Source organism: Diceros bicornis, chromosome 22 (assembly GCF_020826845.1).
Source record: "Diceros bicornis minor isolate mBicDic1 chromosome 22, mDicBic1.mat.cur, whole genome shotgun sequence".
Classification (NCBI taxonomy): Eukaryota; Metazoa; Chordata; class Mammalia; order Perissodactyla; family Rhinocerotidae; genus Diceros; species Diceros bicornis.
In genome coordinates, this window is record NC_080761.1 from 17109330 (window position 1) to 17134206 (window position 24877).

Consider the following 24877-nt stretch of genomic DNA (forward strand, 5'->3'; position numbering starts at 1 on the left):
AAGAAAACATCTTATATTTAATAAATCTAAAAAGTAAACCCAAAAACTCCAAATAAAACAAATATCATATCTGATGTGAAATTTTATGGGATTTCCCTCTGAGACTGGTAATGAAAGAAAGATGTCTACAAAAATTATTTTTATTCAACATTGTACTGGAGACCTTAACTAGTGAAATTAAAAAAAATGTTGAAAGTATGAGAAATGAAAGGGAAAAAATAGCAGTCATTCACAGATGATATTATTGTGTATGTAGAAATTTTTAAAAACTCTACAAATAAACCATTATATGTAATAAGTGAAATATAACAAATCAATTGCATTTCTATATATTTGCAACAAATTAAAAAAGAATAATAAAAATGTATTATTTACAATATCATTAAAAACTTCGAATATCTAGCAATAAATCTAATGAAAGTTGTCTGAGACCTCTTTCCAGAAATTTATAAAACACTGTCAAGAGATATTAAAGATCCCATAAATGAATGATAGATGAATATATTTTTTTAAAAAATCTACCAATGACCTTAACAGAAATGGAAAAAAGTGTCAAAGGGTTAATCTTAACCATTTGTTAAACCAAAGCATTTGTTTTTACCACTGCCCCTTCTGTACCAAGGGCTCAAATTTATGGCCATTATTCTCCAACTGGCACAAGTAGGAGAGAATCCTTTGCTTTCCTTCTTGCATTCCTAACTCCTGGCATAGGTGCATCTGAGTGACAGAGCCCAGGTCATGTACCTGTGCCCTAGCTGCAAGAGAGTCTGGCAAAGTAAATATCTAGCATTTTCACCTCCGTTAGAGGAGATGATATTTGTCTATCAAGACTTATAAGGTAGATAGTTTAAACCTAGAAAGAAGTTTAGATACTGGGCAATGAAAACAATGAGATACATCCACTAGAAACATCCCTATTTTCACTAATAATGATTCCTCAATTATTCTGGAGGTACTGGCAAGCACGACAAGACAAAAGAAGAAATAGATATAAAAGTCAAATAGGAGATTAAATTATTACTATATGCTGTTGGTATGAATATTTTCCTAGAAAATCCATGAAAAACAACTAAAATGTTTTCAAACAGTAATAGAATTCAGCTAGCTGGCTGGCGTAAAATTAATAAACAGATACATCTTCATGTATATGGCTCACTAGATGACATAATGGAAGAAAATGTGACACAATAGCAGAAAACATGAAGGATCAATATAAAATTTGAAAATGTTTCTGAAGGATTCAAAAAGAAGACTAGAATAAATGGAAAGGCATACCATGTTTTTGAACAAGAGATTCAACATCATGAACATGTCAATTCTAAGTTAATCTATAAATGTAACACGATCCTCCCCCACAAAAAAGGATTACCAAAAAAATTCTTAGTGGAAATTGACAATCTGATCCTAAAGAATATATAGAAAAATAAGCAAACAAGAAGAGCTAGTAAAAATTCCCAAAAAGAGTAATGGGAGGTATTTATCTGATAAGGCATTAAAACACACAAAAACATCAAAAGGGTAAAGTATAGTACTTGAATATATACAGTAATTTGATGCATGATAAAGATGAAATTTCAAATCACTGGGAAGTGATAGATTTGCTCTTTTGATTGGCAAAGATTAAAGATTACTAATATCCAATAGTGGAGAAGATGTGGAGAAACGTGTAGGAATGTAAACTGGCATGATCTTTATGGACAGCATTTTCTTAGAATCTCTTTTAGAAATATGCATAAGCCTTAATCCAACAATTCCACTTTTAGATATTTATCCTAAAGAAACCCTTGCATCTGTGCACAAAGAGGCCTTGGAGAATTGTTTGTGATACAGGAAGGAAGATAGATTATAATCTAAGTATCCTTATAAATAAGGTATTATATATCTATCCTGTGGAATACAATGCAGCAGTTAAAATAGATGAGGTTAAAAATGAGAAAGAGCATATGAAGTGATATGTGGCATTTCAAGGATTAATTTTAAAGTTGAAAAGAGAACTGTAGAATAATATACGTAGTGTGATTCCACTGATGCCAAAACAAGTCTCACCTATGTACATATAAGTTGAGTAGTATTTGTATCTCAAGTTTATCAGTTTACCAATGAGGAAACTGAAGCATAGAAAGGGAGATATTGTGGGAAGGGAGCTTGGAAGCCCATCTGAGGAAAGAGCAATTCAGGCAGAGAAAACAATCCGTGCAGAGGCCCTGGGGTAGAAGCATACTGTGCTGATTTGAGGAAGAGAAAGGAGATTAGTATGACTAGAGTGAGGGTGAGTGAAAGGGGTTAGTAAGAGATAAGAACAAAGAAGTAGTCAGATTCTGTAGAGGACCTTGGCTTTTATTTTCAAAGAAGTGGGAGCCACTGGTGGGTTTTGAACCCAAAGGTGACCTGATTTGGCTTTTGTTTTAAACTAATTTGCTGCCATGTTGAAAATTGATTGAAGACGGGCAAAGGTAGAAGTAGGAAGACCAGTTAGGAGACCACTGCCATCATCCTGATGAGAGATGATGGTGGCTTGGACCAGCAGCAGTAGAAGTATTGAGAAGTCATCAGATTCTGGATGTATTTTGAACTTAGAGTCAGCAGAAGTTTATGACAAATTGAATAGAAGAATGAGAGAAAGAGAGAGAACTTAAAATTTTTGGCCTGAGCAGCTAGAAGGATGGAATTGCCGTTTTCTGAGATGGGGAAGGTCAGGAGTTTGGATTTTTGACATGTTTCAGATTTCTTTTAGACAATCAGTGGATATATGGTGCAGATAAGTGGATCTGAGTCTGGAGTTCAAGGGAGAGTATGACTGGATTGAAAAGTCCAATCACCCAGGTTCTTGGTCAGCATAAGAGAGGACGTCAGACACTGACACAATGGCAACAGCAAGCAAGCAAAAATTTATTAGAGAAAAGGTCAGATATACTCCAAACGAGGAGCAGGCAGTGCCAGAGAACCCATCTGCCCCCTGTCTTGAGTTATTTTTATTTTTTATTTTTTTGTGAGGAAGATTAGCCCTGAGCTAGCATTTGTTGCCAATCCTCTTCTTTTTTGCTGTGGAAGATTGGCCCTAGGCTAACATCCATGCCCATCTTCCTCTGCTTTATATGGGACGCCGCCACAGCGTGGCTTGACAAGTGGTGTGTCGGTGTGTGCCCAGGATCTGAGCCTGCGAACTCTGGGCCACCGAAGCGGAGCGCGTGCACTTAACTGCTATGCCGCCAGGCTGGCCCCTTGAGTTAGTTTTATTTTGATTTGGGCTGTTTACAAGGGAATTAGCATTATCTGGTTATCCGCCAATAATAGTCTCTCCTCCACCCACACGTCGGGAGGGGGAGTTCTTGACCTTCTAGGGGAATCTCCAGAACTGTCATGGCAGTCATCTCCCATGGAAGAGGGGGCTAATGCATATGGAATTTGTATGTAAATTAAAGAAAGGTCAATGTCCTCTAGAGGTGTATAGTAGAAGGCTTTGTTTTGTGCATTTGGTTGCTTTTATTGTTGTGGTTGAAGGTCTCAGACTCCGGTGATGGCACAAGGCGGGTCTCAGTTACCCTTTATCTGCATCTTGTAGGATGTCAGCAAGATGCTTCGCTGATGAAGCAAGGTCTCCAACTATGATCCCCGGCTCATGTCCACCTAACTACCTATCGCAAGAGGTCCAGGATAGAGGTGTAAATTTGAGAATCATCAGGATATAGATGTCACTTAAAGTTGTAAGACTGGGTGAGATTGTCAGGAGTGTGAGTGTTGATGGAGAAGAGAACAGATCCAGGCTGAGTCCCTTGGTGCTCCAATGGGGGGAAGAAGAGGACCCAGCAGAGGAGACTGAGAAGCAACCAGAGGGGGAGGATGGAAACTAGGAGTGTGTGGTAACCTGGAAGTCTAGTGAAGAAGGAGGGAGTGTTCAACGGGGTCAAATGCTGCTGATGGGTCAAATAAGATGAGGATTGACAATTAACCTTAGATTTTGCAAAGCTGTGGTCACTGTTGACCTTGACGGGAGCAGTTTTGGTGGTGATGTGGGGGGAAGTCTCACTGGAGAGAGAATGGAAGGAGATGAATTAGAGACAATGGATAGAGACAGTACTTCTGAGGCATTATGTTGCTGTGAAGGGAAGCAGAAATATGGGCAGTTTCTAGGGGTGGGAGGAGTAAAAGTTTTGTTGTTGTGGATGTGGTTGTTATCTTGGTTGTTGTTTTTAAAGATTGGCAAAGCAATAGCATGTCTGTATGCTGAAGAGAATGATCCGGAAGTGATGGAGAAGCTGATACTGTAGGAGAGAACAAAAAACTGTTGCAGCCTTGGAAAGGTATGTCTATGCTTGGCTTGGCTTTTGCTATGAGCATAGACAGTGTATATAGTAACAGGATGGTGGAGTATATGTGTACGATGCTGGTAGGTGAATGAATTTGTGATGAGAGGAGTATGTGGAAGTTCTCTGCTGATTGCTTCAATTTTCTCAGAAGAGTAGGAAGCAACATCTTCAGCTGGGAGTGAAGATAGGGGGGAGTTGGACGTTTGAGGATAAAGGAAAATGAGTGAATTTGAGTGTGAGTGAATGGACTAACGAAATATAATATGAGTTTCTTGTGATATAGAGAATAAACATCTATTTTAGAGAGTCAACCTGAGCCAAAATAGGTTGTCCTTTTTCTCTAGAGAAACAAAACCTATGGATTCCCTGAGTCCCTTTCCTTTGTTTTTACGAAAACAACAACCAAAAAGGAAACTGCAGTTCTAAGTTGGAATATATGACCATCTGGTTAAGAAGAGGATCCACCGCACTTTATGATTTCTTTCCCAGTGCTTAAGAAGCACAAAATGTTCCACATAACATGACTCTTCACGCAGAATGTCCATAGTTCCTAGAAAAAGAAAGTTTATGACGTGTTGACCAAGCTCACACCACACTGCTGTGATCACAGAGTCACTGCTGCAAATGGGTAATGACAGAACATCCCATCATTCAAACTAAAGCTGCAGTAAGGAGTTATTGGCAAGGCAAGATGAGATTAAGTGCTGTTGTTACACACTCTGCTCCTGCCTAAAGTAGCCTGATGGACTGAATTACTTTAAGTAATTAAATAAGTTGAGATGTTTCCAGAGCTATCCAGATACAACCCGTCCCTCAAGGTCCTTGGTAGCTGAATGTTCTGCTTCATGATCTCTGTGACCTGATTTTTTTCATCAACCTTATTAGCGTGTCCTTGATAAGGAATAATGACTAAGACGATCAGTTTGTTTTGGCTTGTTTAAGATTGGGGTAGAGTTGTGGTGAGAAGCTAAAACTGGAAAAGTATTTTGAGGCTGAGTAGCAGTTTTCAATAAACTGAAGTTTCAAAGAAACAGTGATTTCCCTTGGATCTCACAGACAACATCACTTTAAGTGAATAGATAGGCAAGTTTGTTCTATATATAGTTGATGTTTAAGTTTTCTGTAATATTCTAACTATTCTTGTTAAGTGACAGCTGATTTTTTTTTTCTCCCACATAACTTGTTGAGTTGACCTCTTTTCCTTTTTCTAAGGAGTTATGTTAGTTTGGGTCCTCTGAGGAGCAGATGCCATGATGGTATTACACATGCAAAAGATTTATTGGGGAAAACATCCGTGTGGGAAAATAGGGAAGGTGCTGGAGGAGGTTGGGAGAACTGTCAGGCTGCAATGCAGGTCTGACTGCTGTGGAGGAGAGAGGGAAGGAAAAATTTTAGACTGCAGTGCAGTTCTAAGAAAGTTTTGGTAAGGCTGATGGGGAGTCTAGAGCCAAAGTGGCCCATCAGAGGAGTCCTACCTCTCCCAGGAACAGGCCTGACTCAGTATCCCTGTCATGTTCAATGATTGGTGGGGTGTAGCTGGTGGGAATAGTGGCCTCAGCTCCAACACAGTGGTAGATTTCAGGATGCAATATCAGGGGCTGTTTGTGGTTACGCTACTGTATTAGTGTGCTTGGGCTGCCATACTGATGTACCACAGACTGAGTGGCTTAAATGACAGAAATTTATTTCTCGTGGTTCTGGAGGCTGGGAAGTCCAAGATCAAGATATTGACAAAGTAGGTTTCATTCTGAGGCCTCTTCTCTTGGCTTGCAGGCAGCTGTGTGCTCCCATCGTTTCATCTTTGGAGAGAGAGAGTGCTCTCCGGTATCTCTTCTTATAAGGACGCTAATCTATCAGATCAGGACCCCACCCTTATGACTTCATTTATCCTTAATAACTTCCTTAGAGGCCCCATCTCCAAATATAGCTACACTGGGGCTAGGATTTCAATATATGAATTTTGAGGGGATACAAGCATTTGGTCCATGATAACTATTCACAGTCAGAGATTTGTGAGGTGCATCTTGTTAAAAAATGTTTTATTGCAGTATATAATACAGAAAATTACACAAATTATATTGTTTAGCACTTTAATTTTTTAATGCTAAGAGAACGTTACTGAAGTGTAATCTATATACAGTAAAATGCACAAATTTAAGTGTATAGCTGAAGGTTTTTGACAAGTGTATATACACATGTGTAGCCATTACTCGTGTTAAGATATAGAATATGTCCCTCACCCCAGAAAGTTCTTGTGTTGGCCATGGTTCCCCAATAAAGACTCTGGACACCAAAGCTCAGGGGAGCTTCCCTGGTTGTAGGTAAGTGCTATGGGGAAAAGTAGAGGAGGAGGGTGACAGGGACTTCTGGTAGTGGTGATGAGGGGGATGAGGGAGACAGTTTTAAAGAGGGTGCTCGGGAGATGCCTCACTCGTAAGGCGGTCTCACCACTTGAAGGGGATCTCGTAACAGTTACAGTTACATATGGTAGTGCTGGTGTACCACATGAAGCTGATTTTCAGTCACAATGAGTCTGGGAACCTGCACCTCTGAAACATCTCACCCTTTTGACACAGATGTCAAATGTGGAATTCCCAAGAACCTTACATTAAACAATTTTGTCCTTTTACATTGTAGTGAGACATCTAAAACTTTTCCTTAAGAACAGATAACAGTTCTTATGGGAAACTTAGCTGTCTTCTATATTAATATTTAATGGATGGAAGAATACATTTGTAGGCTCTACTGAGGTTCTCTGAATCAGAGATTCATTCAATATTTTATCTAATTTACTTATTCAATAAACATTCCTTGAGCACCTATGATATTCCATGTTTTGAACTAGGCACTGAGAGAGACACAAATGAATAAGAAACTCCAGGACCTCACAGTCAAGCATAAGGGAGACAGAACTGCAAACGAATTGTTTCTCTTGTGACTGGAACAACTTGAAAACGGTGGGTTAGTGGAGACAGTTAGGAAGAAGAAGCCAGCAGAGAGGGGCATAGGGTTAGTAAAATGGCTGTAAATGGCTATAAATTGTGAGAAGAGCTATAATGGTGCAATGTACAAAGTATTATTGGGGCTCAATGGAGGAAGATATAATTCCTTGAGGGAGCTGGGCTAGGTTTCACACAGAGCACACATTTTTGAAACCCTGTTATTAATTCTTTCCTTTAAAAGTCTCTAAAAACATTTTTAATAAAGGTTGAAAAAATCAAATGGTACCCAAAGTATTATAACCCCAAATAGTAATCTCTTACACCAGTCATACCTGCCATCCCAATCACATTCCCTAGAGGCAAACATCTTAACTATCTTAGCATTTTGTTTTGAATTGGTCTATGTACTTCTTAAAATTATGCTTACAATGATATTCTTGATTTATTATCATTTTGACATTATCTATTGATTTCCTGCTAGGACAGATGAGAATTTTACCTTCTTAAATGTCATTCACTTTCCGCTCTCCATCCTTCCAAAGAATTTCTTGATTCTTCTCAGTGCTTACATTATTATGATCATGTAAATATAGTTCACTTCAGAGCCAAGTATTTTTAAATGATTATTTCCCCTTTTTAGGTCATATTTTATTTTTCCCGGAGTTAATTGCTACTTCTAACAACTTGCATATTTCTCTGTGCTTATCCTTAATTTTCCCCTTTAGATATATTTTGATCTCTCAAAATATGTTTTTGCCACATGCTTAAATATATCAAGTAATAAGTTTCCCTTACTTCCTCTCAGAGCCCTCCATCTTTTTCCTTCCATCCTTTAAATTGGATTGGTTGCTTTTTAGTTCTCTTACCCTGCTGTCATCCTAGGCAGATCTTTAGTTGTCATCCTGGACTTTACATCACCAGGGATCTCTACTTTCTTGGTTCTTTTGTCTTATTTGGTTTTGGTTCATTCATTTGTTTTGCTGAAGCACATCTTCCATAAAGTCTTTAGAGAGTGTTGTGGGTTCAATTGTGTTCCCCAAAAAGACATGTGGAAGTTCTAACCTCTGATACCTGTGAATGTGACCTGATTTTAAAATAGGGTCTTTGCAGATGTAGCCAAGTTAAGATGAGGTCGTTAGGGTGGTGCCTAATCCAATACGACTGGTGTTCTTATAAGAAGAGAAGAGACGTAGACAGACACAGGAAAATTACCACATGACTATGGAGGCAGAGACTGAATTATGCTGCCACAAACCAAGAACACCAAGGATATAAGCAAATGCCATGAACTAGGAGTGAGGCATTGAATAGATTCTCCCTCTGAGGCCCCATGTAGGAACCAGTCTTGCTGACACCTTGATTTTTGAACTTCTAGCCTCCAGAACTGAGAGAATAAATTTCTGTTGTTTTAAGTCACCTAGTTTGTGGTAATTTGTTATGGCAGCCCTGGAAAGGGTGTGTTGGGGGTGAAAAGAATCTTGGCAGGTCTGAAAATGTCTTTATTTTGTTCTCACTCTTGATGCTTTGATATTGGCCCTGTCTTAACTTTATCAGAAAGTATCAATGGAACCCCAGGTGCTGACCTTGGGGAGAAAAAGAAACAAGGTCAAAGAAGTTGTCCCCAAAGAGCAGAGGTAAACTTTTCTTCCTATAGGATCACCGTCACTGCCTTGGCTTTCTTTGTATTCCTTACTCTATTTGCATTTCTTACCCTTTCACTGCCTAAAACTATTTACAGTGAAAAAGAAGGGATCCTGATGTCCCTAATCTGGTACAGATTTGTCCATAAACAATGTAGAAAGGCCTCCTGTCTTCTGGCTCTGCATTATAGAGATTCTGATTCCAGAAAACAAAACAAAACAAAATATATTTTAATATATTTAGCTATCCTTGCTAAGCTAAGGTGTTGAGCTAAGACTACATTTATTCTACAAGAGCTCTTGAAAGAGATAAGCATGTGATGGGAGAATTAGAACTTAATGGGAGATGGTGGAATGGTAGGAGTGCTCCAGGGGACAGAAATTCCTTATTTTAAGTTCAAGATCTACCTGTTGCTAACTTTGTGACTGTGGTCAAGTGACTTCACAGCCTAGCTTCCTAATTGGTAGAAATGGGGATAATGAGATCTATCATGTCTAACCCACCAGATTATTGTGTCAAATGAGATATGTGTCCAGACAATGACTGAGGTTAATTAATAGTTGGTAGAGGATTGAACTTGGAGTCACAAGATCTGAGTCAAGATCTTTTTTTTTTAAAGCTTTTTTTTTTTTTGAGGAAGATTGGCCCTGAGCTAACATCTGTTGCCAATCTTCCTCCTTTTCTCCTTTTTTCTCCCCAAAGCCCCAGTAGATAGTTGTATGTCGTAGTTGTACATCTTTCTAGTTGCTTTATGTGGGACACCGCCTCAGCATGGCTTGATGAGCGGTGCGTAGGTCCGTGCCCAGGATCCGAACCGGTGGAACCCCTGGCCACCGAAGCGGAGTGCATGAACTTAACCACTATGCCACTGGGCTGGCCTTGAGGTCAACATCTTGTTTGCCTCTTCCAGGCTGTGTGACCTTCGACGATGTTCTATTCCCTTCCTCTGAACCTCAGGAGCAGAGGGTTAATATACTCCCCATATAATCAGTGGTTTGGGCATTTCCCCTCTTATTTTATTTCTTAATTTTTCCCATTTATTCATTTTTTCCCCCATTCTCATTCTCCTGCCCCCTCCTCTTTATACATAGGTGACCTTTCTGTTATGTGTGAGGTGTATCCTTTCATTATGTTTCTTTTTGTGCTATGTGTATTGTTCTTCCATATGCAGGCATTTAAATTTATTTAAATGGTGTTATGTTCTAGATCTCATTTTTCATCTTACTTTTTCCATTCAAAACTATATTTTAAAGATCTATCCATGTTGCTGTATATTTATATAGCTTATTGCTTTTAATTGCTGCATAGTATTCTACAACATTGTATTTATCTATTTTTCCTAGTGAAGGATATTTAGGTTCCTTCCAGCTCTCTCTATCATAAATGACATTATGATGAACATCTTTGTACGGGTTGTCTAAGAACTTGAGTAAGAATTTATCAGAGAATATATGCTGAGTCCTAGAAATATGTATACTTATTTTCACAATATTTTGCCAGATACCTCTCCAGAATGATTGCACCAATCCACATTCCTACCAGCAGTTCAAAAGAGCTCATATATCCCACATCCCTGCCAACACTCATATTATCCAAGTTTCTAATTTTTAACAATCTGATGAGGATAAAGTAATGTCTCATTGTTTTATTTTGCATTTTTCTAATCACAAATGAGTTTGATCATCTCTCCAGATGTTTCTCAGCCTTTTTGTGTTTCATTTGGTGTGACTTGCCTGTTATATTTTTTTGTCCAATTTTTTTCTATTGGGCTTTCTGTCTTTTAGTTGATTTATAGGAATTCCTTGTTTTCTATGTCTTAGTCTCTTTTTAGTTCTGATATTGAAAATATCTCCTCTCAATCCATTAGTTGCTTTTTAACTTTGTCCATGGTGTCCTTCAGGAACTGAAGTCCTTAATTTTGAAGTAGTCGAATTAATTGTTTTAATTGTGGTAATGTTCACAAAACTTTGTGAATATACTATAAACTATTGAATTGTACACTTTAAATGGGTGAATTGTAGGGTATGTGAATTATATCTCATTAAAGCTGTTATTTGAAAAAAAGAGTTATTGCCAGATTGCCTCCCCAAAACAAAAAGTAGAACTGAAAGTCCTGGCCAACTCTAACAGACAAGAAAAAATGGATCTGTGAACTGGAAAAGAAGGAATAAAACTGAGGTAATTTATGTATATTATCCTCTACATCAAAACACTAACAAAATAAATAGCAAACTATTAGAGTTACTGGACAAAACATTACAGCAATGATCAACCAGAAAGTATAATTAAAAAAACATTCATAGTAGCAACAAAATTCTTAAAATATCTAGGAATTAACAAAAAATTCACAATACCTCTGAGAAGTAAAAGGTAAACTTTACTAAAAGGCACAGAACGAATCTGAATATAGGGAGAGATTTTTTTCATGCTCTTGGTTGCGATGACTTAATATTATAAAGATGTTTCTCCTCAAATTAATATATAAATCTAATAAACTGCCAACCAAATTTCCCAGTGGATATTTTAAGAAGAAAAATTTTTTTCCAAAAGGTGTATTCTTATCTTACAGCCAATATTAAAAGAGATATCATTAAAGTTTCCCCATTGAGTATTTGTCATATATTTTTGGTATATAACTGCTACCCAGTTAAGGAAGTTCCCTATTTGTTGGAACATTTTAAAATAACAGATTTACATTTATGTTTCAAAAATAAGTTTTTCTGTATCTACAGAGGTAATTATGTAATTTTCTCCTGTAATCTATTATTGAGGTAAAGTGTATTGATAAATTTGCTCTAAATGAACCATTCTTGCATTCCTGGGATATACTCTAATAATCAAACATGATTTTAAAAGCACATTAATGGATTTTCTTAGCTAATATTTTATTTGCGTTGTTATATCTGTGTTTACAAGTGAATTTTTCTTATACTGTCTTTATTTAGTTTTGAAATTAATGTTATGTTAGCCACATGAATTGAGGGGGGTAGCAAGTTTTATGGAACAATTAGCATAAAAGTAGCTATTTCTTTAAAGTTTGGTAAAACATCTGTAAAATACTTGGCATTCGGTATTTTTACTCCTCTCACTTTCAAAAACCCCAGCTCTCTTTAGCAAATGTAGTTCAGAGAATCCTCAGTTTATTTGAAGCACTGAAATCGTACTTTAATTCTGAAGAAAAGACCTCAAAAATCTTACTGACTTTTAAAATAATTTCTAAGGGAAGCCGATTTATTTCATGTTCAAAGTTTTTACTATCTCTTTAGCATCAGAATTATGCAAATAGAATGGTGTTATTAAAATACTCCCTTGCTTAAAAGAATCGCTGAATGTGTTAAAGAAAGAAATGGCAACATTTTTACCCCGTTATGTGTCAAGGCTGCTCTTAAAAGGAATGACATTGCTTATAAATAGGAAAAGAAATTCCCTCTTGAAATGGATAATTATTATGGCACTAGCCATGACTGTCTTTTGAAATGGATTTCCTCTCTTGAAGAATTTGATTCTTTTACCTTGAGGTTGATAAATACTCTTCCAGCATGGGAACAAGTGGAATCATTATGTATGGTGTTGAAGAGGGATTAAAAATGGATGAGAACACTTTTTTCTGTCAGTGGGCAACATTTTAAAAAGTTGCTGGTCAAGAGATTCAAGGTAATTCAAAAAAATGAAAAAGTGAGTTATGTTATGAAAGATGGCACTATGTGTTTGAACAAGTCAAATTTGAGGAGTAATTCTCAAAGTTGTTAACTTTATGCCAGTACACGTTTAGTTTACTGGTTCGTATGCTAATGTTGAGCATGTTTTCTCGGTAACGAATGTTCAATGAACAAAAGAAGTAACTTTGATGTGGCCTCTGTAGAAGCTACAAATGGAGTATAGACTGCAATTGCAAGGGATCTTATAAGCAGATTCTGCAAAACAAGGAACTCAGGGAGAGTCGAATGTCAGGGAAATGAAAGAATTATGTGATTTTGATGCTTATATAGTGGGGACAGGTGGTTTGAGTACAATATAGTGGACTCACACTAGATTGGCTCAACCTCCATGGACTTATTTACAATTCAGTTCTTGGGAGAGGGGAATTCAAACAAAACCGGAGAGAGCTTTTTCCTAAAAACAATGTGAGACGTGGATTTTGAGAGAAATCGTAGCTTTGGTGTCCAACATAATAGAATATAGCATGAGTAGCGATCACACTTACTTTCACTAAATGGGATGCTTGTTGAGGCGTATTGGAATGTTATGAAATATTGTGAAAGACTTTGAAATAAAAAAAAAAGGATTATTCATGCTCCTGAATAGTGAATCCTTTCCAGGTTATCTCTACCTTTCATGGTCTTTGAGCTATTTTACAACTCTGTAAGTTGTGTAAAACTAATAATAATGCAAATAGTTCTTGTCCATAGACATGTAAAGCGCTTGTGTCTGTGGAATGCAATTGGCTCTTGCCCTATGGATAGACCCGTTTTCCATCTATGTATAAATTCATTTCAGCATTCCTTGTCTGCCAAGAGATGTGTGATACTTTGAATTCCCCTTTGAACCAGTTGAAATACTTACTTTTTCTCTCATTAATTAGAGTTAAACCTTTGACAAGTGTTCATTTTATATCTGCGTGAGTGAGAGGCATGATTACACCTTCTTTCAAAAATAATCTTTTAATAGTTTTGGAGGTCATTCACTGAGGTGTGCAATGGAGTCACCTGACAGAGCCAGCTAACCTGCATTGCCAGGGAAACACACTTCATGGGCAGTTTCAGCCCAGCATGTTTTTTTCTCGACTCACGGATGTGAATCTCAAGCAGTGATAGACCTTTAATTTTGCCCAATTTCTGTTTCTCTAGATTTTTTCCCTCTCTGTTAATTTTAGTTTTTAAAAAAATGTTTGTGTTTTTTTGCAGATGAAAAGCTATTCTCCATTGTTAGCAGCAATGATTGGGAATTTGATTTTATGGTCTTCTATTTGATAATCTCAGTAAATGTATTAAGGGGTTATAGAGATATATTTTCCATTGCCTGAGAGACAACAGAGGATCTGGATTGTTAGTAATTTGTTTAGATGTCATTAAGTCTATTTTGAATTCAAATCAATTAAGAAATAGAAAGTCTGAATAGACCAATTACTAGTAAGGAGATTGAATCAGTAATCAAAAATCTCCCAACGAAGAAAAGTACAGGACCAGAAGGCATCACTGAAGAATTTTGCAAAATAATTGAAAGAAGAATTAACACCAATGCTTCTCAAATTCTTCCAGAAAATCGAAGAGGAGAGAACACTCCTAAACTCATTTTATGAGGCCAGCATTATCTTGATACAAAGCCAGAGAATGACACTACTAGAAAAGAAAACTACAGGCCAATATCCCTGATGAAGATAGATGCAAAAATCCTCCACAAAATACTGGCAAACTGAATTTAGCAGCACATTAAAAGGATCTTTCACCATGATCAAGTGGGATTTATCCCTGGGATGCAAAGATGGTTCAACATACGCGACTCAATCAGTGTGATGCGTCACATTAATAGAATGAAAGAAAAAATCATATAATCATCTCAATAGGTATATTTATATATAGAAAATCCTAAAGATTCAGTAAAGTTCCAGGATACAAAATTAACATGTGAAAGTTGGTAGAGTTTCTATACACTAACAATGAATTTTCTGAAAAAGAAATAAAGAAATCAATCCCATTTACAGTAGCATCAAAAACAATAAAGCATTTAGGAATAAATTTAACTAAGGAGGTGAAAGATCTCTCTTCTGAAAACTGCAAGACATTGATAAAAGAAATCAAAGAAGACACAAATAAATGGAAAGGTATCCCATGTTCATGAAGTGGAAGAATTAATATTGTTAAAATGTCAGTACTACCAAAAACCATCTATAGATTCAATGCAACCCCTATCAATATTCCAATGACGTTTTTTACAGAAATAGAAAAATCAATCCTAAAATTTATATGGAACCACAAAAGACCCCAAATAGCTGAAGAAATCCTGAGAAAGAAGAACAAAGCAGGAGGCATCATACTTCCTGATTTGAAGCTAAACTCTAAAGCTATAGTCATCAAAACAGTATAGTACCAGCATAAAAGTGGACAAATAGACCAATGACACAGAATCGAGAGCCCAGAAATAAATTCAAGCATATACAGTCAACTAATATTTGACAAGGGAGCCAAGAATACTCAATGGAGAAAAGAAATTCTCTTCAATAAATGGAGCTGGGAAAATTGGATATTCACATGTAAAAGAATGAAACTTGACCCCAATCTCATACCACTCACAAAAATTAACTTGAAATGGATTAAAGGCTAAAATGTAAGACCTGGAACCAAGAAACTTCTGGAAGAAAACATAGGAAAAAATCTCCTTGACATGGTTCTTGGTAATGATTTTTTGGAAATCACACCTAAAACACAGCAACAAAGTCAAAAATAAACAAGTGAGACTACATCAAACTAAAAAGCTTCTCTGCACAGCAAAAGAAAACATCCACAAAGTGAAAAAACAACCTACGGAATGAGAAAAAATATTTGCAAACCATATATCTGATAAGGGGTTAATATCCAAAATATATAAAGAAGTATAACTCAATACTAAAAGAACAAATAATCCAATTAAATATGGGCAAAGGACCTAAATAGACATTTTTCCAAAGAAGATATAAGAGTGGCCAATACAATAGATGTTAGCTCAGAGCCGGTCTTCCTCAGCAAAAAGAGGAGGACTAGCATGGATGTTAGCTCAGGGCTGATCTTCCTCACAAAAAAAAAAAAAAAAAAAGAGTGGCCAATAGGTACATGAAAAGATGCTCACATCACTAATAATCAGGGAAATGCAAATTAAAACCACAATGACATATCACCTCATGTCTGTTGGAATGGCCATCATCAAAAAGACAAGAGATAACAAATGCTGGTGTGGATGTAGAGAAAAGGGAACTCTTGCACACTGTTGGGGGGAATGTAAATTGGTACAGCCACTATGCAAAACAGTATGGAGGTTTCTCAAAAAATTAAAAATAGGACTACATATGATCTAGTAATTCTACTTCTGGAAATATATCCAAAAGAAATGAAAATACTAACCTGAAAAGATATCTGCACCTTCATGTTCATAGCAGCATTATTTACAATAGCCAAGACAAAGAAACAACTAAGTATCCATCAATGGGTAAATGGATAAAGAAATTGTGATATATATATATACATATATATACAATGAAATATTTTCAGTCATAAAAAATGAGGAAATCCTGCCATTTGTGGGGAATGTAGGTGGACCTTAAACGCATTATGCTAAGTGAAGTAAGTCAGAGAAAGACAAATACTGTGTGATCTCACTTATATGCGGAATTTAAAAAAAAAAACCAAAAAAACAAAAAACACACCAAACTTATAGAAAAAGAGATGAGATTTGTAGTTACTAGAGGTGGGGGATAGAGGGGAGGGGGAATTGGCAGAAGGTGGTCAAAAGGTACAAACTTCCAGTTATAAGATACATAAGTACCAGGGATGTAATGTACAGCATAATGACTATAGCTAACACTGCTGTATGGTATATAGGATTGTTAAGAGAATACATCCTAAGAGTTCTCATCACAAGGAGAAAATTTTTCTTTTCTTTTCATTTTATCTATATGAGATGATGGATGTTAACTAAACCTATTGTGGTAATCATTTCACAATATATGTAAATCAAACCATCATGCTGTATGCCTTAAACTTATACAGTAATGTGTGTCAATTATTTCTCAATAAAACTGGAAAAAATACCCTAAAAAAATTACAGTACAAAAAAAAAATCAATTAAGAATTCTGTGGTCACCAAGAAGGAGTACAGCTCATTGAGATATAATGGAAACCAATCAAACAAATGAAATTCTTTAGTCTCAATTCTTCGGTCTCAGTCCATGTGTAGGTGGAGTTGTCTGCCATCTTCCCCTTAGTCCAAGGGCGGATATGTGGCTGGGCCCTGTCAAAAGAAGCATTCTACCTCCAGTGATTGATCCAGTGATGGGCATGTGACCCAGCAAGGAACAATAAGACTTTTGCAGGGACTCTTGTGAAAAAAGCAACACATTTTCAGCGGCACTTGCACCTAAGAGAATCTCACTTTGAACTTGCTAGCAGGCGTGTTTCCACACAGGAAACCTGAGAATGAAGAAGCACGAAAGAACAGAGTCCAGAGGGTGGGAAACTGAATCCTGATGACATCAACTGAGCTTCTTGAACAACCCTGCCAGCTGAATACAGCCCTGGTCCCAGACTTGCCAATCACAGTCAGAACTTCCACTTTAGTTGTTTAAAACAGTCGAATGATGTCTTCTGTCATTTGCATTCAAATAGCTCCTCACAATAAAAGGGAGTTCTTCATAGCTGGCTCCTTCTGTCTTAGCCCTCTAAGTATGTATTTACCTCTCTGTGCCTCCATTTCCTCTTCTGTTTAAAAAAAAAGATAAATAGTACTTACTACTTCAAAGAGTTATAAATATTAAATGATATAATAAATAGAAAAACATAAATTTGTTCAACAATGCTGAGATGAGAGAAGCATCACATAGCTTAACTTTTCAAAATTGGATTATATCAGACTCTAAAACTCTATTTACTGGAATGAGAAGATACCCCATATTAGGCAATATTATGGGCAACTTTCTCTCTTTAACAAGGTATACACTTCAATAAAATACTTAAGACAGATTTTCTGATCTTTGGTCCATCATTGTTGGTACTGGCAGCTCAGTGCAAACCCATATGGTCCACTACAAGGTGAATAGTTCTACAGCCTCTACGCCAAGTGTGTAGCCCCCCAAACTATGATGATTGTCGTTTAATCCCTCCAGCAAACACACCAGCTCACCCCGTCAGAAGTCCTGCTGTAACCCTGGGCACGTGCATGCAGGACACTCATGCTTGTTGAGCCCATCTTCATATTCCTTTCCTCAAGTCCCTAGACCCCCTGATAACCTTGGGCAACTCTTCCTCTTTCAACCCAGCACCAGTCTCAGCACCAGTCTCAGCTCTCATCATCTCTCAGGAACACTCAGCTAAATTACCCTCCCATATGAGAGCCTGAACAGGGATTTATAATGGTATCTGCCATTCATACATTTTCATTGCCCTGACATTAGGTGTAAGGTGTAGGGCTTGGTGTTGTACAAATCCAGAAATCTCCATTCCTGTTGAGTTCAATGTCACCAGCAGTTCCTAAAGCACAGCTCTGTACAAGGTGAATGATGTTCCCTCAGGTAGTACCACAGTGTGAGTTTTGATTGTGAACACGAGGCATTTGAAAATGTTTTCTGGTTGAATATGTCCTCATCTCCCCAACAGTGTCCAGCCAATGAGCCTTCCTGCTTGTTTGGGCCCTCTGGTTTCCCCATGTGGGCAAGATTTGGTGAAGGAGAGGGGAAACAGTGCTGGAACTGTTGGTGGGATGGTAAATTTGTACAGCCATTATAGAAAACAGTATGCAAGTCCCTCAAAAAATTAAAAATAGAACTACCGTATGATCCAGCAATTCCCCTTCTGGAAATATATCTAAAGGACTGGGGCATCTCTCCCGTACACTCTCCATTTGGGACAGATCTTGTACTAGCTCGCATGGTATGAAAATCCAGTTTGATTGCTTCACTCCCTATGTGTCTGTGGAGATACACAAAGATATGAGATCCAGGAATACTTTCTGTGTGATCAAGGCCAGTCTCTGTGCTCTTTCAAGCCTCAGACTCCCTTGGGGAAAAGTCCTTGAGCCTCAGGTACATGAAAAGATCACCAACATGGGAGTCTCATCCCCTGAGTTTCCTACCTAATGGGTCACTGAGTATCTCTGAACTTCAAGTTGGTAAAAACAAATGCAATGATGGATATGCTGTATTATTAAATAGATCATTAAAAGCAGAAATTAGTCTCCCAAGGCTCTAGGCTTGCCCTCTAAGCCTGCCTCATGCTATAGGAGCTAAAGTTTGCTTTTCTAGAACCATGAGCAAGAGCCCAGGGTAGAACCAGGATGAGACACACTGCCCCTAACTTCTCCACCCCTCTAGCTGTAAAGGGCAGCATTAGTACATTAGATGGCTTCAGTGGCTTCTTTCATTACACATTTATGGGGATTCTCACATTACCTTTGCCTTGTTCTTTGGTGGCTTCAACCCCTTCACGATCTTCTGCGTGAATGGTCACCTTGCTTAGTCCTTCAACGGCTTTGTTCCAGGTGACATGAAATGTGAATGAGAATGAGGAACCATTGGGTGCCTTTGGTCCCTCTGACCTCAATGAGCTGAGGAGGATTCCAGGGCAAGTCCCAGGACCTCTGTATCCTCAGCAGAAGGGTCTGGACTGACCTGTGCTTCAGTGCTGCAAGTGTCCCTGGAGGAAACCTATCATGGCTCCCCAAGTGTATGAAGGTCACACGGTGGTGACCCAACCCTTATGGGCAAATAGTTGGGATCAAGGACATACTGTCATTCAGCATGGCTTCCCCAAACAGAGCAGTGTCTTGTCTGACAACATCCATGCAGATATCGTCTTTGTCTTCAAAGATAAACCCATTCATACTTCTGCCAGGATGGCACCCAATTGCTCTGCATTGATGAGATCCGGTACAAAGTCCTGGGGCTTGGATCGGATTGTATGTGTTTGCGAGCTGTGTTTAAGTATGATGGGAACATTCCCATTCTTTCCTACCTATGTCATTCTTTCTCCTTTTCATTCTTTTCCCACTCAAACATCCATCACACTTTCCCTCATTCTCGTATCATTTTCCCCAGCCACTGTGTGACTGCACCGTGAACACTTCCACCATTGATGGGCAGATGATGCCTTTGGATGGCATTAAATCACCAAGAAGGTGCCATGAAATGACTCTGTGAGGAGGCCCTCCCCTCTGAGAAGATGCCCACTCAGCAGGGAGACCTCATAGACCAGTTCAAAGTTTGTTCCCAGATATCCTAATGCCACAAACACAATAGATCCTCTTACCATGCCTTGCGCTGGCCCTCATAGGGACCAGCAGAGGATACTCCCAGCCCCAAACATACACTCCCAACTCCGCATTCACTGGATACTGGCTATGTCTCCTAGAATACACAAAAGGAACTGTTTTCAGGGAAATGTTCCTTGTGCCTGAGTCCCACTGGAGTTGTTGTCATGGGTGCGTGGTTGGGTGAGCTGGCCCAGGCCAGGAGACAATTTTCACGTCCGTGGCTTTGAATCCAGTTCTCATCCCACAGCTGGAGAGTGACCTGAGTGCCACTTGGGGATATGCAAAGATTTCTTGCTCAGGCCAGAAAATGGAATGTCCTCCTTTTCCTCCCAGTTCTGCCCAAGACTGTTCCTCAACCGTCCTTTCTCTCTGGCATCCTCCTGTTGGGGGAAGCAAAGGGAGAGAAAGGAGACGTTTTACCTCCTCACCTCACTTGGGTCTACAGTGTCCAATAGGAGATAGCTACATTTACTGCACACATATTACCCACCGTGTCGCTCAGATGCTTGCAGGCTCACTGAGGTGGAGAGAGAAGGGAAGATAGGTCACTGATGACCACCTTTATTTGGGCACAGGATGAACAAGGCCCAGAGCAGGCTTCCTGGCAGCTCCCCACCTGTATACCCACAGACCTGGAAGTTCTATGTTTCTACTGTTCTAGAGTATGAACAAGCGTAAGGAAGGGCGGGGCTGGACTGCTGTCCTTTTTGATTAATACTGAGCTAAGAGGCGGGGAGCAGGTCCCATCTCCTCAGCTTTCATTAATAAAGGATTGGGGTCTTGGAGACAAGTACTGGCTGTTCCCCACTGAGACATCCAGGGTCAGAGACTACTCCCTAACTTCTGAACACCAGACTTCCAGTTTCTATGTTTGTAATATATGAAGCTACTTGTCTCTTGCCCTTTCTGGAAACTTAGTTGGGAATTCTGACCCTATTAGACCTCTGTAAGCCCTCTCTCCTCAGCTGTATAAAGATTAAGACAGTGAGAGAACTGGGGGAAAGACTGGCTGAGCCAGTTCCCGGGGTTGAGTCTTTACTTGGTTTTTCTCACTTTGAAAAGTCTGTGAATGTTTGCATGCTAGTTTTCCTTATGTTTTTTCCCAATGACAGGTTTACAAAATAATTATGTATTTCAAAAAATAGGCCATCTTAGCAGATTGAAATAAAGGAACCCTGGATTGCAGTGGGTATGCAAAAGCCCTTCTCAACCGCCATCTTTGTGCCCAGCCAAAGCAGGCACTCATTTAAGCTGACTCCTTCCTTTTCAAGGCCCAAGCTCCTGCGATATCCCAAACCTCCCCCTAAACCATGGCACAGACAGAGGACCTCACTTTGCTATTAGAAGAAACAAATGCAGATGTGGAGGTTAAATATTATTGATTATAAAAGCAGAGCTCATCCTCTTCAGAGGATGTGCTCCTTTGCATATTAATGGAGTTACTGAAACTGTAGGGGAATATTTATTTGAACAAAATTTTCTTCTCTGGAGAGATTGGAGGAGAACTTTCTGGTTGACAATGAAACATAGATCCCCCAACATGGAGACAGCGCCCTGAGGTTCCTGGCACCCTTGGTGCCACCTGGCGGGTCCCGGATGGGGACACAGGCTCCCTGGGGGCATGGAGGCAGGGTGACTCAGCTACAGTAGTTGCTTCTGGGATTTAAAGATTTTCCTGGGATGTCTGTCTCTCTCTCTGATCTGCCTGTCTAGAAAATTCATTATTTGACTTTTAAAACAAAGTACATGCATTACTCTGGTAAAAAAAAGAAAAAAAAAAAATGTAAAATTAAAACCAAGGGAAAAAAAAAGCATTCATCACAGGTTTTATTATAAAATCTGCAAATAATTCTGATCCAGAATCCAGTTTTAAAAACAGATGTTATGAGATTCCCATTTCTATGAGTTTAAGACTAGGTACTTTGAATGCCCTCCCACCACAAAATACCCAAATGATCGATAAATTAGAGTAAATGTAGTTGAAATTCATTGCTAAACTCAAGGAGAATAAGGAAAGTCCTAAATTAAAAAAAAAAAAAAAGGCAAAAACAAATAAAATGGAGCTGAAACTGAAGTGGTGAGCCAACACAGTTAATTGCTTTACAGTTGACCTGGAGGTGGGGTGTGGCCAGCAACCAGGCTATTCCACCATCTTGTCAGGAACAGAAGCTTCTTTTAGTTCCTTTATGTCACGTCTTATTCACCTGCTGCATATACGAAAGTGCAATCAATGCATTGATATGTTTTATTGCTCCTGTCAACAAAGTGTTCTATAAATGTATTTTCCTTCAAGGACGTCATTCCACCATACTGGGGCTTCCTGTTTCTCACATGCCTAGTGTAGAAGTTCTAGCAGCTGCCTGGCATTATTTTTTCTTATGGATAAATAAGGCCATCTGAGTAAATATTGTAATTAGGACCATAATGGCACATTTTGATTGCTTTTAATAAATAACACCAACCAGAATTGTTTCTTAGATGCGACACTAATGATCATTAATGGCCAGGCTGTTAGCTTTACATCAGAAATTCTTGGCTGAAAATTTTTGTGAGTGCAAACTAGAATGCTATCGGAGCAGAAAATAAATATAAAACTTTCTGCAATTGCCTCATTATCTTGTAATCCTCGTTAGGAATTAATAACAGAAAAATGCAAGAAACTAGAAGCTGGTATAGATCAGCAGGTATTTTGTACAGAAAATATGGGTCAAACTGAGGTAAAGAGAGCAGGATTGGAACATCAGTAGCAAGTCTAGGCTCTGCACAGTCTTCATTTTTAGGAAATGTTAGTAAAATTTGGTTAACAATGAAAAGCTGAAATTGTGTGGTGTTAGAATGTGAAACCTTCTAAACTTTAAGATTATGGAATTTTGCTTTTTAATTATCAAAGTGGTCAGATAAAGATGGCTCATATTAACATAACGGAGCTGTGACTCACTATTCTTTGTGATTACATCATGTTGCCATTTTATCTTTACAAAACTTAAAAAGATGACAGCACCTCCATTTTTTTTGCCATTTTTGCCCTTCCACACTCCTTCCTAAAAACTAATCTTTCCACTTCTTTCACCTTCTCGAGAGTCATTGATTATGAACAATTTCTTAACAGACTCAAAGTTTATTTTAGCTTTCTTAAAAAAAAGAAAGAAAAGAAAAAGAGATTGGGACTTTCATTAAAAATGTTAAAGGCCAGTTCTGTAAGAGCTGCCATGAAATCCCAGTGGTGACACTGTTAAGCACGTGCCAAGGAGAAGATGAGTCTGAGCTGCTGTGTGCTCCTAGCGGTAGCACATGCCCTGCAGCTTCAGCGTCATGGAACCATTCTTTTTTTTTTTTTTTTTTGGTGAGGAAGATTGGCCCTGGGCTAACATCCGTGCCCATCTTCCTCTACTTTGTATGGGACGCCGCCACAGCATGGCCTGACAAACTTTGCATCAGTGTGCACCCGGGAACCGAACCTTCGAACCCTAGTACTCCGAAGCAGAGTGCGCGCACTTAACCGCTGCGCCACCGGGCCGGCCCCAGAACCATTCTGCTTATTGAGACAAACTACTCCTGTTCCTCTGGACAGGGTAGGCTTTGGTGATATTGAGAAGTAAGCTGTCTTCAGTTCTGTCTCCTTACCCTCCATTTATGTTACCGTCACTTTGTGTATGGAGCACCTTATACTATGCCATGGCTCTGTAAAGCCCCCTTTCCACCAGCCAGATGCCCCACCTGGGTCTGTGCATTCATTCACTCGATTCTGTGCATGTTGACCACGTGCCAGTCCTTCTTTTCAAGTCATTTTTCAGGGGAATGGAAAAGTGACATAGAAGTGGGTCTTGAGGAACAAGCAAAAGTCTATGAGATAGAGGTGTGGAGGAGGTTGTTCTAGTTGGAGGGAAGAGCGTGAACAAAGCTGTGGAGATTTACAGCTACCCGACTTATTTAGGGAAAAGTGTAGTCTGATGTGCCTAGAGGTGGGTTCTGTGGAATATGGAAGCTGGCTTGGGGGAAGAAGGAGGAAGAGCTGGAGCTGGAAGGGTAGGGGTAGCTAGACTATAAAGAGCTGAGCACTAGGTAGAGAAGACAAAAGAGAAATCATTCCTCCTCTCCCAAGAAACGTTGGACTTTGAGAGCCAATGTCTTCATCATGGCTGTGTCACTAAGTCTTTATTATGGTGAGAATTTTACGGTAAGTTGGAGCAGGCAAGGCCAGGTTTGCGGTAGGGGTTGGCAAACTATGGGCAAAATCCGGCCTGCTGCCTGCCTTTTACAGCCCGAGAGCTTTTAAGAATGGTGCTACATTTTTAAATGGTTGATAGAAAACCAGACGTGAAACTTACACAAAACTCAAATTTCAGCGTCCACAAATAAAGTTTTATTGGAACCCAGCATGCTCATTTGTTATGCATTGATTGCTTTTGTGCTACAGGAGTGGAATTGAGTAGTTGTGACAGAAACCATATGGCCCACAAAGCCTAAAACATTGACTGGCTGGCTCGGTTTAGAAAAATTTTGCTGAGTCCTCTTCTAAGCCCTTCAAAAACAAGGGAAGAGAACACTAGTGAGGAAGCCCAGACTAGGATGGAGCCCTAGAAAGACAGCTGAAGTTTTATGGGACTTAGTCCATGAAACTGTTTGACTAAATTTATTAATTCCAGTGACCATGATTTCCCTAGCACTTATTCTCCTGTAGCATACTTGGGAGTTATAACACACCATGTTTTCTTTAGTATGAGATATGTGGATTAAATATATTTTTTAAAAATTCAAAATGAAAGGGATGATTAGGCACATGTGTGTGGTGATGGATTGTAATTAGTATTTGGGTGGTGAACATGATGTAATCTATGCAGAAATAAAAAAAGAAAACAAAACAAAACAAAATTCAAAATTATTTCTGGGAAATCTAGAAGACTATGTTGACAGTTGTGGTTGACATGCATTTTCAGAAACATTCACATGGTTGAAGAATCGTATAAAAAAGGAGTATCTTTCAGAATCAGGGAT

The 24877-nt window shown here is 38.7% G+C and overlaps 1 protein-coding gene across 10 annotated transcripts in view; it reads left to right on the forward strand.

Annotated features, from left to right (window-relative positions):
• The window catches only part of PRUNE2 (prune homolog 2 with BCH domain), a 350844-nt gene that overhangs the window by 45236 nt on the left and 280731 nt on the right, over positions 1–24877 (forward strand). The gene's annotated exons all lie outside the window — the stretch shown is intronic.